The 20082-nt window shown below is 44.4% G+C and overlaps 1 protein-coding gene across 3 annotated transcripts in view; it reads left to right on the plus strand.

Moving 5' to 3' along the window:
- The window catches only part of CEP126 (centrosomal protein 126), a 1197756-nt gene that overhangs the window by 556185 nt on the left and 621489 nt on the right, over positions 1 to 20082 (plus strand). The gene's annotated exons all lie outside the window — the stretch shown is intronic.

The following is a 20082-nucleotide window of genomic DNA, read 5'->3' on the forward strand; positions in this document are numbered from 1 at the left end:
TACTGATTTTTATTCCTATTTTGTACAATACACAAAGGACATGTGATAAAGTTAACAATAGTAAACCTGATAGAAAAAGTGTACCAATAAGAATGGTACTACAACATAATTTTTTAGCACTTGAAGTTAAGAGTGTTATCCATAAGGCCTGGGAAAACATTATACCTGCAGATTTACATGACACACTAGATAGAATACCTACCTTTATAAACAGTAGGGGTTTGAATATGAAGGAATTGTTAGAAAAGACACCTAGATCCTTTGGACAAAGACATGCCAAAATGACTAAATGTGGCAACTGCAAAGCGTGTAAATTTATCAGCGATGGTCCCTATGTTTGTGTAGGCAATTTTAAGAGAACTTTAAGGAGTCCGGGTCACTGGAATTGCAACACAAATATGATTATTTATGTTGCCACTTGTTTATCCTGCCCAGCATTCTATATAGGTATGACCACTAGAAAGCTAAGACAAAGAATTTTAGAACATTACAGAGATATAAAAAATAAAAAAACACTAATTCATTATATATCCACACGAATAATTGCCTAAATTTCAAAAAAGTTTATATTCTTTGTTATAGATAGGCTTTACACAAAAGAGTTTGGGGGTGATTACAAAACTATTCTGGAGGTAAGGGAATGCCTATGGCAGATAACATGGGATGCTAGTAATGCTCCGGGTATTAATGATACTCTTTCCCTAGCATGCATTTTAAGACATAAGACAGCATGCATTTAATATACAATAATTCAAACATACATTTATGAAAATATACACCTGTTTTTGCTTTGTTTAGATTTCAAACAATATATGTTGTTGTTTCTGGTTTGATTAATTGCACTGTATACTGTATTAAGAAACACTGATTTTTCAAAAGACAAAGATTTGTTTAACAAATACTTAAGGGGTTAACTAATTAATTACCTGATTTTTTTTGTTTAATTATGTATTAATTGACAAGTGTATTTAAAGCTTGACTTTAATGCAGTTAACTGACTCTGAAGATGCCCAGGAAGGTGAAAGCGCTTATTCAGTGATGTCTTTTTTCTGGTTCCTTATATTTGGATAATAAAGGTTCAGTGATTTTTACCTGCAGTGTTACATAAGTGCTTTTCTATTTATTAGTATCTTACAACCAAAGGAGCTGCCTATATCATACCCCTACACAAAGGGGGAAATTCTTATGACATATCTAACTACAGACCAATAGCAATATTATCCCCACTTGCTAAAATATTAGAAAAATGTATTCACCATCAATTAATGACATATCTTATTGATCAAGAGCTCATATCTCATACACAACATGGGTTTTGGCCAGGACATAGCACAACCACCGCCCTGCTAGCATTCATAGATACCATTAATCACAACAGGAATAATGGTAAGCTTTCTTCAGCCCTCTTCCTAGACCTATCAAAGGCATTTGACATGGTCAACCATGAAAAATTAATCTCCCATCTTGTAAGCCTAGGCTTAGATAACTCATCAGTCTCCTGGTTTAAAAACTACCTCAACAATAGACAACAGGCAGTACTATGGAATAATAACTTGTCTCCACTCTTACCTGTAACACTCGGACTACCTCAGGGATCTATACTGGGCCCCTTGCTGTTCTCAATTTTTACAAATAATCTCCACTCAGTTGCAAAAGGTTCAAGCCTTGTACAATAAGCAGATGATTCAACTATAATATGTAACGCCCCTACTTTACCAGACCTCCACAAAAAGACCCAGGATAACTTTCACTCAGTGGAAACATGGCTCACTGAGAATGGCTTGATACTCAACCCCAAAAAAACCAAGCTCCTGCTATTTCATCCCTCAACTACAACTGCCCCCACCTGCACCTTTACTATCCACTCTAATAACGGTAACCCATATCACCTGAAGCCCAGACAAAACTACTAGGTATTACTATTGACAATAAGCTCAAATTTGATGTACACATTAATCTGACCATTAAAAATACTAACAAAAAGCTAGGTAGCCTCTACAAACATAAAGCATTCCTGACCAATAATGCTAGAACTACAATTGCACGTACACACCTTCTCTCAACACTACTGTGTGCCTCACCCATCCTGATTAACTTATCCAAAACAGAAATCAATAAAATGATAACCTGCTACAATCAGATAGCCAAATTTGCCAACAACAGCTCCTACAGAACACATCACTGCCTAAACCTAAAGCAATTGGGCTGGATGGAACTACCTAACTTACTTATTTATAGTCAGCTGGTTACTACTCACAAGATACTCTATCAACAAAATATATCACCTTCACTGGCTAACATTGTCCAACAATATTCCTGTCCTAGGCAACTCCGCTCAACTGACAAATTACAGATGTGAGAGTGTTCAATCTCGCTGTTTGTTTTTACACACGGGTTCGGAGCCGATCCTCGGCTCCGAGTCGGCCGCATAGCAAAGCTCTGCATCTAAGAGAAGCTCGAGACCAGGCTATATCCCACAATCCTCCCTGCCATTACTCAGATCTAGTTTGCCGCTGCAACAGGTCACATCGCGTTAGAGAGCTCAGACCAGAGTTTAAGAATATTGACAGATAAGATAGTATTTTTTTTGCTTCTTTTAGTCCTAAAAGTTATAGTTTTTTGTTGTGAATAATTGTATTTTATTACAGTAGTGTGTGTGTGTGTAACTATAGTTACTTTATTTCTATAGGCTTCCCTTTGGGGCCTACCTCCTTCTAACTTCTAACTCTCTTTTATTCTTTTTACCTCACTTCTTCAGTATGTCTGAAAAAGCTAAAAGTGGGTTCAAAAGGTGCCAGTGTGGACAGAAAATGTCCATCACTGACAACCACACCTCCTGCGTCTACTGTCTTGGCCCTCTCCACTTGCAAGAGGATTGCTCCATTTGCCATTCTTTCAGTGGGAGAGTCATGACAGATAGACGCAGGAAACTTATTGATAGGGGGCTTCTTAAGCCTGCTTTTCAAGAAGCCTTGGACAAGTCGGACCAGGCTTCTAAGTCTTCGAAGGGGTCGAAGATGTCGGAGCCCATGTCATCGGCTCCGAGTGCATCTTCCAAAGTTCGTTCGCCGGTTCCACAGACTTCGGGGTCGAGCGTCGAACGTTTGTCTCTCACTGAGCCCCAGGTCTTGGAACCGGTGTCGGAACTACCGCCACCATCGATTCTTCGGTCGGTGCCATCTTCGGCTCCTTCGACCCGTTCTTCCAGATCACTTTCTGATATTGATGTGGATCGTGTCATGCAGAAACTGATGGAGAACATGGCTCTTTCCAGGTTGATTGCAGTTTCATCCCAGTTGGTGTCGAAACTAGAAGGCCTCCCTTTATCTCCAACAGGTCCTCCTTCGAGACCCATCCAGTCTTCGGAGCCGGAAGAGGATGAGCCGATGATAGTGGAGCCATCGGTGCCGAAACCGTCCATAGCACGATCGACACCACTTACCTCGACTCCATCGGAACCGATAGGTGAGTCTCGGAGTCGACGATCTCTCCTTGGTTCTGTGACCGAGTCGTACCGACCTTTCGGTGCCGACTCTCCCTCTCGGGGCCTCGGCGCAGATCGGCTCGGCTCCGTCCTCGGGGTCGAGACCCATGGGCCCCGTGTCTCAGATTCTTCCATGTTCTTCGGAACCGGGAGAGTCCTCGGCCCGAGGTTCAGGGGCCTTTGACCTCATGAGGAAGGTTTTGTCTACACAGACAACCACTACATCGGACGCATCTTCTCCCTCCCTAAGGAGCCGCTCTCTGTTTCTGTTCCCACGACACATCCAAAGCGTGGAGCACCATTGTCTCAGCCATCCCTATAGGATGCCCCCTGTTCCTCTGAAGCCTCACCGGAATCCCCCTCCGATGAGGTCCCGAGGAAAAGATTGTGCAAGAGGAGGCACTTAGACTCCCCACAGGAATCTTTAACGTCTGACACTGACTTGGAGGAGTCAGAGGGGTCCCCAAAATCACCCTCCGAAGATGTCTCATTTGTGGACATATTGGAGATATTAAAACAGAGGGGTGATTGGCAGTCCCTAGCCCCCACTGAGGATGAGTCAGTGTTGCTGAAGGCATTTGGTGCTCAACCTTCTACCTCCTGGGTTACTCCGCCCTTCGATGAGTTAATGGAATTAATTGCTCGAAGGGCGTGGGAGACACTGGACACAGTGGAACCGGTCCCTAGAAAGCCTAGTAAGTTCATTACTGCCCCCCAGGACAAGACTTACCTAACAAAAGGAGTCCTCGTTGACGCTATGGTGGTGGCAGCAGCCACTAAAAAGGAGATGTCTGAATCTTCCTCTTCTGTTCATCCTCCTAATAAGGATTCTAGGACTATGGACAGATACGGAAGCGCTTTTAGTTCAGCGACTTTTTCCATGCGTTCGCTAAACTATTTGACACATTTTACACGACTACAGAGGGATCTCATCAAGGAGCTGAGAGATACCCTCCAGGGTAACACAGATGCTGCTGTTTCAGATAAGGTGACAGCACAACTTAACACCCTTACCTCCGTAGTGAACTCGTCCATGAGGCTCATCTTGTATGCGGCTGAAGGGTCGAGTAGGGCCGCAGCTTCTGCGATTGCTCTACGAAGACAATCCTGGATGCGGCTGTGCTCTTTTGCGGAAGCCTTCAAGTCTTCTTTCGCCAATGCCCCCTTTGATGGTGCCACTCTTTTTGGGCCTAAAGTGAAAGAGACATTAACTCGGTGTGAGCAAGAAGGAAAGACTCTGTCTGCTGTCGGGGTCCGTTTTTCCGTTCCATCCAGACCGTACCCCAAAGGGCAACGAGGCGGAAAAATGTGGTTCTGTAGAACTCTGGGATCTTTCCAGGCCACACAGAGTGAACCCCCCCCCAGAGGCAGAGGGGGGGGCAGACAAGGAAGACGCCGCCCTGGCGGCAGAGGGGGTCCGCAGAACCAAGGCGACAGGGATACTATCCCTGGTAAGCCTTTCCAGCACTCCTGAATGGAGGCCCAACTGTCCTGCTCTGGAGGCAGTCGGGGGTCGCTTGGCTTTATACCCACAGGCCTGGCAAACTCTCACCTCAGACTCCTGGGTAAAAAGCATTGTAAACAGAGGATACAAAATACCCCTTATGTCAACTCCACCCCAACACAGAAGGTCTCCAGATGTGCCACCCCGTCTGCGAGGCCAAGCAGCAATAGAAATTTCAAAGCTGCTCAAAAAAAGAGTCATTCAGCCAGTCCCGGCGGACCAAAGAGGATCCGGAACTTACTCAAGGTTCTTTTTAGTTCCAGAAAAGACAGGGGACTGGAGACCCATTTTGGATCTCAGCAATCTCAATACCTTCATGAAGAAGGAAAAGTTCCGGATGGTCACGCTTCAATCGATCCTTCCATTTTTACAGAAGGATGACTGGATGTGCTCAATAGATCTCAAGGACGCATACTACCACATCAAGATGGCCAGACCGTCCAGAGATCACCTGCGCTTCCGGCTGGGAGCCAGTCATTTTCAATTTCGAGCCCTGCCCTTTGGGCTCACCTCAGCCCCCAGGGTATTCACCAAATGCATGGCAGTGGTAGCATCTCACTTGAGATGTCTAGGATTCCAGGTGTTTCCCTATCTGGACGACTGGCTCCTCACCGCCACCACCGAGCATCTCCTCATACAAGCAAGAGACTATACAGTCAACCTATTCCCTTGATTCCCAGATTTCTCCAGAAAGCCATGAACCTGGAAAGGACAATTATACTCATAGCCCCATTCTGGCCTCGACAGATATGGTTCCCCTTTCTTCGAGCCCATCTATCAGAGGAACCTTGGATCCTGGACCCAGTGCCAGATCTACTGACGCATTCGTCGGGAGTTCTTCACCCGTCTCTTCTATCCCTCAAACTAGCAGCTTGGCTGCTCCACTTCCCCGCCTAGCCAGGTCTGATCTTCTTTCTCCGGCAGTGCAGCGTATTTTGGTTGCCTCTCATAAGGCTTCCACCACAAAACTTTACAACAGTAAATGGAAATGCTTTGTGTACTGGACCTCTAATCAACACTTGGACCCCTTGGTTGCTCCTTTACATAAAATACTAGAATTTCTTTCCATCCTTTTCCATGAAGGGGCCTCTACTTCCACATTAAGAGTGCAGTTGGCTGCCATATCCAACTTTCATGTTGGTGAGAATGGTTCTTCTATCATGTCCCACAGGCTTTGTAAAGCCTTTATGAAAGGTTCTTTCCATCTGCGACCTCCTGTCAGGGATCCTTTATTCCCATGGAATTTAAATTTGTTGTTGTCACAACTAATGTTACCACCTTTCGAACCAGCTTCTTCTTGCCCCCTGAAATTTCTGTCTTGGAAGACTCTCTTTCTTGTAGCGGTTACTTCAGCTCGGAGAGTTTCAGAGCTGCAAGCACTGTCTATTAAACCTCCTTACTTAAATTTTCACCCAGATAGAGTTTCTTTACGAACAAATCCGTCCTTCCTTCCCAAAGTATGCTCTGTCATTAATATTAATCAATCCATTGAACTCCCCACTTTCTTTAAAAACCATACCAGTAAGCTGGAATATATATTACACAAGTTAGATGTCCACAGGCAACTCAGATTTTATTTAGACAGGACTAAAGACTACAGAAAAACAGATCAACTTTTTGTTACATTTGCAGATAATGTAAAGGGCATGGCAGTTACAAAACGCACTCTTTCTAAATGGCTTACTGATTGTATAGCCTTTGTGTATTCTAAGTCAAACCAGGCCTTACCCACCAAACCAAAAGGCCATTCTACTAGGTCCGTCTCCACTTCCTTGGCTCATGCAGCTCACCTACCTTTAGACACGATTTGTGCAGCAGCCACGTGGTCTAAACCACATACTTTCATCACTCATTATAGGGTTGACAAAACCTCCAAAGACAGGACATCCTTTGGTTCCACTGTGCTCAGGAACGTTCTTCCATGAGTCACTCAGGGTGACGGAGCTAGGGACGCTACCCGTGTGTAAAAACAAACGGCGAGATTGAACACTCTCACATAAAGAAGTTATGTTCTTACCATAATGGTCCATGTGGAGTGTTCATCTCGCCTTTGTTTTTACATTCCCCCCCTTTCCCTCCCTCACGGTTTGGAAGAACGAGTAGGACTAGAGTCTGGTCCACATGTCTTACCTATTTTGGGTATCTTTCTTTACCCCTAGTTGGTTGTCAGTGAGATGGTGTCTCTGAATGTTTTCATTCATAGCAGTTTGTAGCCTGGATACATTAGGGTTATTGTTTTTTTTCTGGTTTGCTTGCAAACTAGATCTGAGTAATGGCAGGGAGGATTGTGGGATATAGCCTGGTCTCGAGCTTCTCTTAGATGCAGAGCTTTGCTATGCGGCCGACTCGGAGCTGAGGATCGGCTCCGAACCCGTGTGTAAAAACAAAGGCGAGATGAACACTCCACATGGAACGTTATGGTAAGAACATAACTTCTTTTTAACTGTTACTAGATCCAACAACCATGCTGGAGACTCCCTTTACTCTTCTTATGTGGCCAAAATCTGGAACTCCCTGCCTACATCCTTATCCCTGATGATCTCACTACCTACATTTAAAAAAGATATCTACAACTACCTCAGCAACAAATGGTTACGTCCCTGTTCAACTCCAGACTAATACCTGATCCACTCCAGTACTATTGTAACCATTGTCCTAAACTGGAGTCCTATCTGTTACTTGCATATAAATGTATACCACATCAAAGGTATGATAACATACATATAACAGTGTTAGTATGAACAATGTAAAACTGTTTAATGACTTTTGTCAACTGTATCTGTCTGTAGTTTATACCTATAAGTGTCTGTAATCTCGTTTGCTGTGCTTCTAGTAAGTTGGTATTTCTTGTCTTGTACCTCTGTGCAGGTTGTGAGTGATTTCAAACTAACTTTAATACATTTTTCTGGCACTTATTTGTAGGCTGTCACCCTTCCTTACCCTTCTACAATCTTTTTTTTTTATTATTTTTTTGGTTTCTCTGGTTAGGTACTTAGCACCTGTTTTACCTTTGGGTATATCTCTCCCTACCACGGCTGGTAGTTTTATTTCCTTTTTTTCCCTGTATTTTTTTTCTAGTAAATACAAAAATAAATAAATAAATAAATAAAAGAGAGAGCGAGAGAGAGAGTCTCTCTTCTTGAAAATTGTTTTTGTTGTTAGATATGGTTGATAAACCAGACAAGCCTGTTGGATTCAAAAAATGCACTTCATGTGGCCACAAGATAACTCTGGCTGATGCCCGCAGGGAGTGCATTTACCCCCCTAGGGCCTTGTTATTTGGTTGTGACTTACAAATATTTATGTTGGTTTCAATGCCCGAGATATTTTGGAATGCTGCAACAAGTTAATTCGAAAGGGTCTTATTCCTCAGCCTGCTTCTGTTGCTGGTCCATCTAGAGAATCAGGGGTTCAAACCCTTACAAGAAATCATAAGGAACCCAGGTAGCACAGAAAACAATCTCCTGCCTGGTCTCCAAAAAAAAAGAGCAACTTCTGAGCCACTGGCCAGGACTCTGAAAATGTCAGATCCTAGGCCTTCGGATCAGACACAAACATTATTATCATCTCCTCAGTGCCAAACTCCTAGTCCCTCCCTTGAGGTCGTATCTCCTACCGTGAGGTCTCCATTTCTTCAAGCAACTCCAATAAAGTCTTCCAGACCTCCTCTGTATTATCCTCTGTCAGATCTTCCCGGAGTCTTTCTAAAGCAGAGGTGGGCAGGATGATGAGGAGATTCCTGAGGATGCGGATACCAATGGGGGGTTGCCTTCCCTCACTAGATCTGTCAGCCGCCATCCTATCTTTGTGCTTTTGGTTACTCCTTCTCCAATCTGACCTCCCATTTTGGAGCCATCAGATCTGGAGGTAACCAGAGATGATACGTCAGACCTAATGGCCCTTCCTTTAGCAGGTCCAGCAACTTCTCTGTTCCAGTCGGCTCAGACTCTGCTTGATCAAGATAGATCTCAGAACTGAAGTGTTGGCATTGGATCTGAGTGAATGTCCTCAACTCCAAAGTGTTTGGAGCCATCTCTATTCCTCAGAGCCACAGCACTTGACAGCTCAGCTCCAATTCCCCTTTCAGGGCAGGGGATCCATGAGGGTTTGGAGCTTTCTGCTCCTAGATCCATGGTTCAGGAGAGATCTCTTTTGACCTCTCTGGATCCTTCTGTATTCAAAGTGGTGGAGAGAGTATTCTCCCATCCAACAATTACTTCTACTCTACCTCCTTCGGATCCTACTCTTGTTTTCATGTCTGCACCTGAGCCTGCTTATTCTCCACCTCAGGGACAACCAGACCTAAGAGCTTCCGAACAGCTCCCCATCTCTTACAACACCTCCTCAGAATATTCCACCAAGGAGGTCCCTCAAAAAAGACTGTGCAAGAGGAGGCACTTGGATTCCCCTCAGGAATCACTGACAGAAGACATGGACTTTGATGAAGAGGAAGGGTCCCCAAGATCTCCACTGGATGATATCTCCTTTGGAGACATCCTTCAAATCCTACATCAAAGAGGTGGTTGGTCTACCCAAAGCCCTTCCTCATAGTAGTCGGTGTTTCTGGAGGCCTTCAGGTCTGGCCCATCTGCATCTTAGGTGACCCCCTAGCAGCTGACTTTATCAACTGGATACTGTGGAGCCCATTCCAAAGAGAGCTGACGAGATCCTCAGAAAAGGCTCCCTGTTAGATGCCATGGTTGTTGCAGCAGCCACTAAAAAGGAGCTAGCCGAACAGTGTTCCTCTTTCCATCACCTAACAGAGAGTCTAGGGCTTTAGACAGATTTGGGAAGTGGTATATGCATCAGTGACTTTCATATTGCAATTGCTGAATTACCTGGCACACTTCAACAGACTATAGAGGGACTTAATTAAAGAACTCTCTAGCTATGTCCCAGGGTCCATGTCTACAGAGGAGCAGAAAACCTTTTCCTCTAAATTGGCTACCCTACAGTCTATCTGTAATGCATCCATGAGGCTAATCTTGCATGCTATAGAGGGTACCTCAAGGGCTGCCAGTTGAGGCCTTGCTGTTAGGCATCATGCCTGGATGTGTCTTTGTGACTTCACAAAACATTTCAAGGTATCCTTCATCAGTGTTACTTTTGATGGATTGTGATTGTTTGGCCCCACTATTAAAGAGACACTGTCCCATAGTGAGAAGGATGGAAAGACCTTGTCGGCCATTGGAATCCATTTTTCTACCCCACAAAAACCTTTCTCCAGGAACCAGCTTGGTCGTAAAAAGCTGTGGTTCAAAAAGTCTCAAGGTCCTTTTTGGGAATCATAGGGAGCGTTTCCCGCAGAGGTAGATGGGGAAATAACTGTAATGGTAGATCCTACCCTCACGGCAGAGGGAGTCCACAAAAATCAAGGATCGTGAAGTTCCTTCTCAGATAGGTCCTTTCAGCATTTCTGAGAGGTTGCCTGACTGTCCCTCTCTGGAGGCAGTTGGGGGGGCACTTATCCTTGCACCCAGATGCCTGGTTAGTCACTACAAATGATATTTGGGTGCAAAGGATCATATCCAGAAGATATTCCATTCCACTTTTCCAAAGACCAAAACCAAGGAAAAATTTCCCAGATGTTCCACCCAGTCAGAGGGAGGAAGCAGCATTACAAATTACAAAGCTGGTAGAAAAAAAAAGAGCCATCCAAGAGGTCCCACCAGACTAAGTCAGATCTGGATTTATTCTAGGTTCATTTTAGGGCCAAAGATGACAGGGGGCCTAAGGCCAATCTTGGACCTACCTTTAGTAAAAAAAATCAGTAGACAATGTGAAGTTCTGGATGGTCACAGTTCAGGCCATTCTACCACTGTTACAAAAGGATGACTAGATGTGCTCGATTGACCTTCAGGATGCATACTGTTGCATCAAAATGAGCAGGTGCTCCAGAAAGTTTCTTCGCTTCCAGCTGGGGGCCAGTCATTATCAGTTTAGAGTACTTCCCTTAGGTCTCACCACAGCTCCCAGAGTGTTCACTAAATTCATGGTGGTAGTAGCAGCTCACTTGAGATTGCATGGATTCAACTTGTTTCCTTATCTAGATGACTGGCTCCTGACTGCATCAACCAGGCTTCTACTACTACAAGCCAGGAACAATTTACTTTACCTAGCCCCTACCCTGGGAATCATGATCAACATGCAGAAATCACAGCTTCATCTAGTATAGCTGATAGACTTTATAGGAGTATATCTAGACACAGCCAATTGCCGAGGCTATCTGCCTCCAGACAGGATATACACCTTAAAATCACATGGCAAACTAATTTCTGACCATTCCCAAACCACCAGCAGGTCTAGTCCTCAGAGCATTAGGGTCCATGGCTGCCACGATAACCTTGATTCCAACAGCATGCTTATGTATGAGAATCCTTCAGTGGACGCGGGCAGTTCAGTGGTCTTTACATTTGTATCCTCTATATCATCCAGTCAAATTGTCCCAAGTGCAGAAGGACTCACTTCTGTGTTGGGTCCGCTTGGAAGAAGCTGAACAGGGATGTCCTTTTGTTCTTTCTCCCCAATGCCATGTTGACCAAGGATGCTTCCCAGCTGGAGTGAGGCGGTACATTACCTGGATCAGAGTCTCCAAGGCACATGGTCGACACAGGAGACCAATTTGCAGATCAATGTCCTAGAGATGAGAGTGGTGCTTCTAGCATTCCAAGCATTACAGTGCTTTCTTCCTGTAGGAACTATTGTGATACAAATGGACAATATGTCTGTGGTATAGTACATCAACAAGCAGGGAGGAACCAGATCTTCATCCCTTATGTTGAGAAGAACTGAGGGTTTGGCAGTGGGTGACCTCTTCCAACTGCTTCCTAGTTGCAGTACACATTATATGGAAATCTAGCATTCTGGCAGACAGGGTCAGCAGAGTTACTCTGATATCTCAAGAGTGGTCTCTAAATCAGTCAGTGGCAAACATGATTTTCCACAAGTGGGATCAGCCTTCCTGTGTCCTCTTTACTTTGCCCCTCAACAACAAATGCAGCAGGTTCTTTGCCCTGATGCCTCCTCATGGACAATTACCAAGAGATGCTGTAGTCCATGTTTGGCCCTCCAGTCTTAATGCCTACTCTCCCCTACCCCTCATACCCAAATTTGTTCAGAAAGCACAGACGTTCAAGAGCAAGATGATACTCATTACTACCTTTTGGCCTCAACAGATTTGGCTCCCCTTTCTTTGCGCTCACTTAGTATGCCCTCCATTGATGCTAGAACCGCATCCACATCTTCTGTCCGACCCATCAGGGCAGATTCACCCAGATCTTCCAGGATTAAAATTGACCACATGGTTTTTGCAGTTTCAGTGATGGCTAGAAACACTAGGCTTTCTTCATCATTTCAAAGGATTTTAATATCCTCACATAAAGCTTCTGCTAGAAAGATTTTTAAAAGTAAATGGGAGAGATTTTTGATATGGGCTCACAAAAACATTTGGATCCTTTTACAGCCCCTATTCCTACAGTTTTGGACTTTCTTGTTTCAGTTTTCCAAAGTTTTTCTACTACTATGGTGCAACTGACAACCATCTGAAGTTATCACACTGGGGACAATTCATCTTCTCTGGCTTCATCTAAATTGTGTAAGACCTTCTTCAGGGATACCATTTTACTTAGACCTCCTTTAAAGGACACCATTCCTCTTTGAGACTTAACCATGATGTTACATGTCCTACCTCCTTTTAAACCTTCCACTAACTTAGAGTTGAAATATCTTTCCTGGAAAACTGCCTTTTTGGTGGCCATCACTTCGGCTAAAAGGGTATCTGAATTACAAGCATAGTCAGCCAAATCCCCCTGTGACACCTGTGCACTGGCCCAATAATCAAGGAGCCTTAATCCTCACCACTAACACCAGTGAGAGGCGTCCACATTGAGAGGGATAACAGTACACTGGCCCAGTAATCAAGGAGCCTTGATCCTCACCACTAACACCAGTGAGAGGCGTCCACATTGAGAGGGATAACAAATACACACACAGTAAAGTACAAGTTCCCTTAAGAGCACACAGAGATCACAGACAATCTGAGGCTGGTTTCTACCTTTCTCTCCAGATCCCCAATAAGACTCCCCACTGGCACAGCCATAGGGTGCAAATCTCAGCTGAGTAGTCAAGCCAAAACCTCCAGTGCCCTCTCTGTCGAACCAGTGCTTTGTGTCCCTGCCCAAGTAGTTGACATACACACTTTGAGATTTGGTTTATATCAAAACACACAGACACTCCTAGGGAAGGCTAGTACAGGTTCTTCAGCTATGCCCCCTACTGCCAGGCTATAAGATAGTAATCACTGCCACCAACTACTCTTATCAGCTACTAAAAAGGCCCTTACCAAAGGGTGTCCAATTATTACTGTGCAATATTATTATCCAATTAGAAAGTGTGACGAACAGCATTCCTGTTTGGAGTGGCTTTGTACAGTATCACTGTAGACATGCAATTTACTCTAGAGCTTAAATTATCTCTACACAAAACAGCTACACTTGAAAGGTTTAACAATATTTAATAATAAATAATAAAAACACAAGACAAATCTCAGTTCAACAGAGTGCTAATCAAGAGTTCAGCAATCACAGGAAAACACTTAAAATAATACTGTAGAGTAGTCTGACATAAATATAGAAAACGGCTAGACTAAATCTGACTAAATTCCTATCTAACTCTAAGAGCAATCACAGTTCTAAATAAACTTACATACAGAGTAAAGGCAGAGTACTGGTGATGATGTCAGGTTGAGACAAAATCCAAAATGCTCCGATTCTCTCTCTCTCTGAGAAAGTCTTAAAAATAATAAAGCACTGCTGACTCATTTTAGATTACATCATTTTTCTCTGGTTCCCAGGCTGACAGAAACTCAAAGTTTTAACATTTCTTTGATCTTGCACCTGGCAAGGAAACTACAGCAATAAAAGACATTATATATGTAAAATCTAGCAGTTAACTCTGGTCTCAAAAGAATAGAAGGAATTCCTCAATCCAGACTCTATGTCTCTGAGCTTTGAGATCAGTCATACAATGCTTGACCTATCAGCTTTTTTCCAGCAGAGTGCACTGTGGTTACATTTTTGAAGTTCAACATTTAACAGTTTTCTTAAATTTAAGAGGACAAGGCTGTGGATAATATTCATATTTACAATGACATAGAATTACCTATAAAATTCTATCTAGCTAGGCTGGCAGCCTTCACATATCTTCACATACCCCCCCCCCCCCCCGGAGAACTCAAGCTAGTTTTTCAAGTGACCCTTGAGAAACGTTGTTTGAGAGGGTTAGATCTATCTGAGTATACCTTACTTCATTCCTTGTCTTGAGAGCCCATCTGCGTTGGCGTTGCTAACCCCACTGCGGTGCTGCACTGGCATATCATATGCTTGCAGCCCTAGGCTCCATCTTAGCAACTTGGCATTTTGCTGGCTGGCTTGGTGTAACCATGTTAGGGGATTGTGATCTGTAACTACAGTGATTTTTCTTCCATACAGATAAGCCTGAAGTTTCTGCAGTGCCCACACCATGGCTAGACATTCCTTTTCTACAGCTGCATAGCATTCCTCCCTGGGTTGAAGCTTACAACTGAGAATAAACCACTGGGTGTTCTTTTCTATCTGAAGAAATCTGGCTAAGTACAGCCGCCATCCCATGGTTTGAAGCATCCACCTGCAGAACAAATTCTTTGCTGTAATCTGGACTGGCTAACACAGGGGGACCTCCCAAGGCTTCCTTAAGCTTCTGGAATACCTGCACTCATGCTGGGGTCCACACTACCTTATCTGGCCTATTTTTCCTTGTCAGACCTTTGAGGGGAGCAGCTATGGTACTATAACTGGGAACAAACTTTCTGTAGTACCCTGCTGTCCCTAAGAAAGCCCTCTCATGCTTTTTGGTAACAAGTGCAGGCCATGCCTGAATGGCTTCCACTTTGGCAGGTTTGGGCCTGATTTTGCCACTCCCCAGTCTATGTTCCAGGTAGCATACTCACCCAACATTTGCTTGGCTTAATGGTTAACCCTGCCCTCTGTAGTCTGCCCAGCACCTCACAGACATGTTGAAGGTGCTCTTGCCAGGAATGGCTGTGGATGGCAATATCATCTAGGTAAGCAAGGGCAAACCCTCCTGCTAGGATATGATCTACCAACCTCTGGAAAGTCCCTTGGGCATTTTTCATCCCAAAGGGCATCTTTGTGACCTCATTCAAGCCAAAAGGAATCAGAAAGGCTGACCTCTCTCTAACACTGGGAGTCAAGGGCACCTGCCAGTAACCCTTGGTAACATCAGTAGTTGTAAGATATTTAGCCCCACCCAGCTGTCTAAGGCCTCATCTGTCCTATGCATGGGGTAAGCATCTGACTCTGTGTGACTGTTTAATTTCCTGTAGTCCACACAGAAGCTGGTGCTGCAAAGCCCAGGGACTGTCGGACTCTTGAATTACCCCTAGTTCCAAAATCTCCTGTATCTCCTCCCTCAGAGTCTGTTTGACTCTGTCAAGCACCCTAAAAGTGGCCTGCCTAATAGGCCTTTGGGGTCCTGTATCCACCTGGTGCTGCACCAGGTGGATGCACCCTGGTTTCTCAGTGAACATAGGTTCATAGATTAGTGCTAGGCTAACTGCCCTTGCGAGACATTTTAAGCCTAGCCAATTATCCCTTGTGAGACTCAAACCTTGCACCTTATGTTTGTAAGGCAAACACCTTAACCTTTAGGCCACCCTCCCAACCCTATTAAATTAGTACTAGGCTAACTGTCTTCAAGGGCCATTTTAAGTCTAGCCAGTTACCCCATGTGAGAATCAAACATGTCACCAAACTCCTGTAATACTGCTCAGATTTCTCAAACCTGGGTAGGAGATAGCTGCTGGAACACTGCTACCCCTTCCACTGAGATGTCAGTCCGAGTCTCACTCAGGAGATCACTCACCAGATCTCCCTCAGACTCGTCCTGCAATCCACTGCAAATACTCAGCACAAGGGCCTCCCTATCATGGTAAGGTTTCATCATGTTAACATGGCACAATTTGTGCTCCTGCCTCCTGCCTAGCAGTTCCACCATGTAGTTTTATTTATTTATTTATTTAACATTTGTTAACTGGGAAAGTCCAACTTGGAACAAAGCCAATTTTCAGCGGAGAAACACTCCAGATGCATGTCTTTGAACATGGGAGGAAACCGGAGCACCCGGAGGAAACCCACACATAGCAGGAGGACATGCAGACTCCGCACAGAAGACACCCCAGCCAGGAATTGAACCAGAGAGCCTCTTGCTAACAGTGGTTAACACCGCTTACCTTTCTTACCACCTTCTAGGGTCCCTCCCAGGCTGCTTGCAGCTTGTGTCTGACAGGAATGAGAACCATTACATGCTGCCCTACAGCATATTCTCTAGCTCAGGCGTTCCTGTCATGCAAGACCTTTTTCTGTTGTTCAGCATCTGCCAGGTTCTCCTGGACCAAGCCCATGAGTTCCCTGAGCTTTGTTCTGATGATTAGGACGTAGGCTACAACAGACTCCTTGTGAGATTCACACTCACCTTCCCACTCATCATGAATTAAATCTAGAGTTCCCCTCACCCCTTTGCCCATACAGCAACTCAAAGGGTGAAAAAACTGTGGATTTCTGGGGAACCTCTCTGTAAGCAAACAACAGATAGGGCAAATATTTGTCCAACTCCCTCTTAAACTGGTCTGCATAGCATGGACTTGATTGTAAAGTTTAACCTCTTAACAAGACCATTAGTCTGGGGATGGTAGGGGGTGGTCTTTAGGTGCTTCACCCCACAGTACTTCCAAAGACAAGCCACAAGGTCTGACATGAAATTGGCACCTCTGTCAGTCAGTATTACTTTTGGGGAAACCTACCCTGCTGAAAATCTCTAACAGAGCATTTGCCACCCTTTCTGCCTCAGTGAAGGACAAAGCCACTGCCACAGGGTATCTTGTAGCATAATCTACTACCACTAGGATATACTTTTTCCCCTGTAGAACTTGAGGTACTCAGAGGCCCGAAAATATCCATAGCTACCCTCTGAAATGGCTCCTCAATCACAGGCAGAGGGATCAAAGGAGGTCTCACCTTGTCTCCTGCCTTGCCTACCTCTTGGCACTGCTCACAGGTCCTGCAGTTACCCTGCTACATCTCTGGAAATTCTAGGCCAATAGAGGTTCTGCATAATACATCTCTTTGTATGTTTTATGCCCATATGACCTGCAAAGAGAATATCATGGGCTATGGCTAGAAGCACCAGATGGTAGGCTCTAGGCACTACCAACTGCTGTATCCTCTCACCCTCTAGCCCTCCATTAAGGGTCCACTCTGTATAGTAACCCTTTGTCCCAGTATACAGATTCCCCCTTCTCTTGAGAATCAGGTGCCTCACTAGCTACTTGCTGCATGCCCTGTAATGTAGGATCTGAGAGCTAAGCCTGTCTCAACTCTCTCTATGTAACCCTTCCCAGCTTCCCTTCCACAGGAAGTCTGGCATCCTCTGACAGCTGTGCCTCACTGCCAGACTGGGTACTACTACTCACCTCTACCTATGCAGTCATTCTGTCCAAGGGAACATCAGTACCCACAAGCAGCTGTGGCTCACCTTCATTCTCACTGCTACAGAGTAGCTCCCTCCCTGAAGTAACCACCTCACCAGTCCTGGCTGCAAGTATGTGGTCTGTCTGGCTCTCCCCCAGGCTACCAGACCCACATGCTTGTCTCCTAGCCTGACTGTGTGTAACTGCATAAGCACATGGAACTGCCTCATCCAAATCCTTCCCTATCAAGACATCTACAGGATGGTAGTTTGGTACCCTTGTTATTTCGACACAACCTACTATTGGCATTTTGTCTTTCCCACTTACTGGCTCCCTCACGTTTTGTTCCCTACCTTCATGTACCTAGACTAGTGGCTTCCCCTGCTACTGGCAGATTCTGTTGGGGCAGTCTGGTCTGCCCACCATGGGTTCCTTTAGACCCATGAGCAGTAATGGGAGTCCCTTTCCTGTGCAGGGATGCCCTGCTTGCTAGGTATACGTCTTCCCTTCTTCCCCAACTTATCTGAAGTAGCACATTGTCTATCAGCTAACCAGATCCTCATGTCCTCAGGCAAAGAGCTAAGGGCTTGTTCCCTCACCAAAATGTCTACCAGCCCTTCAAAAGTGGTGACCTGACATCCACTCACCCACCTATCAAAATAAGTGCTCAGGTCAGCAACATATTCACACACATTTCTTCTGCCTTGCATCTATACTCCTGAAACTTTTCCTACAAGTTTCAGGTGTTGGCTTAAAAGATTTTTAGCAGACAATTCTTAACAGCAGTATAATTTAAGAAATTGTTTGACAGTTTGGAAAGTACATTTACAGCTTTACCATGGAGTAATGGTGTCAGGAACTGTACCCAGAGCCTTTGGTCAACATCATACTGTTTACATACCCTCTCAAACATATGAATGAAACTATCAAAATTATCCCCCTCTGTAAACTGTGGAAGAAATGTACTGACCTTTTGTGTTTCTGGGGTCTGGTTACTCCCTTCCCCATTACCTCCATGACTCTAACAAAGAGTCAGCATCTCCTTTTCATGCTGCCTCTGCCTTTCCTTCTCCTCAGCTTCTAGGCATAGCAGTTTCTAATTCCCCTTAGCCTGTAGATGTACCAGTCTCTCTGCTGCTTCTGTTTCCAAATGCCTGGCCTCCAACTCAAGTCTCTTTAGCTCCCGATAGATTTTTAAGTCGTCTGTTGAAAGATTGAGTTGTCCATTCTCTGAATGTTGTACATCTCCATGGCCAGTCTGATCACCTTCCTGATTGTTGTTTTCTGATGCAGCTGTGACCAAAGCTGCAATCATGTCTGCCTTAGTCAGGTTTTCATGCACCAGTCCTTTAGCCTGGCACATCTCAGCCAACTGGCCCCATGCCATACTCCTCTGCTGACATGCTTGCCTGCTCTCTCTGACTAACTAAGCTAACAAAAGAAATAAAACAATTGTGATCTGAACTCTGAGTATTCACTGTGTGGCTGATTTAGAGTACAAAAACAACTTCAATGATCACTGAACACAAGCTAAGGAATTCACTGTCCACACCACTACAAGCCAGTTGCCAACCAGTTAATATGTGGTGTGGATATCCCACCACTGCCAACCAATTAATATGTGGTGTGGATACCCCACTACTGCCAACCAATTAATATGTGATGCCCGTACACTGGCCCAGTAATCAAGGAGCCTCAATCCTCACCACTAACACCAGTGAGGGGCATCCACATTGAGAGGGATAACAAATACACACAGAGTAAAGTACAGTTTTGCTTAAGAGTACACACAGATCACAGTTAGTCTGGGGCTGGTTTCTCCCTTTCTCTCCAGATCCCCAATAAGACTCCCCACTGGCACAGCTATAGGGTGCAGATCTCAGCTGAGTAGTCAAGCCAAAACCTCCATTGCCCTCTCTGTTCAACCAGTGCTTTGTGTCCCTGCCCACGTAGCTGACACGCACGCAGACACATTTTGAGATTTGGTGTATATACAAACACACAGACACTCCTGGATAAGGCTAGCACAGGTTCTGCAGCTATTCCTGCTCCTGCCAGGCTATGAGGTAGTAATCACTGCCACCAACTACTCTTATCAGCTACTAATTATTACTGTACAGTATCATTATCCAATTAAGTGTGGCAAACAGCAATGCTCACTATATACATGCAATGTACTCTAGAGCTTAAATTATCTCTACACAAACAGCCACAGTTGAAAAATTTAACACTATTTAATAATAAGTAATAAAAGCACAAGACAAATCTTCTCCATTCAACACAGTGCTAGTCAAGGGTTCAGGAATCACAGGAAAATGCTTAAAATAGTACTGTATAGTCTGATATAAATATAGAAAACAGCTAGACTAAATCTGACTAAATTCCTATCTAACTCTAAGAGCAATCACAGTTCTAAATATACTTACATATAGAGAAAAGGCAGAGTACTGGTGATAATGTCAGGTTCAGACAAAATCCAAAATGCTCTGATTCTCTCTCACTCTCTGAGAAAGTCTTAAAAATAATACATCACTGCTAACTCATTTTAGATTACATAATTTTTCTCTGGTT

This window comes from Protopterus annectens, chromosome 5.part0 (genome assembly GCF_019279795.1).
Source record: "Protopterus annectens isolate FY-2018-M chromosome 5.part0, PAN1.0, whole genome shotgun sequence".
In the NCBI taxonomy this organism is placed as follows: domain Eukaryota; kingdom Metazoa; phylum Chordata; order Ceratodontiformes; family Protopteridae; genus Protopterus; species Protopterus annectens.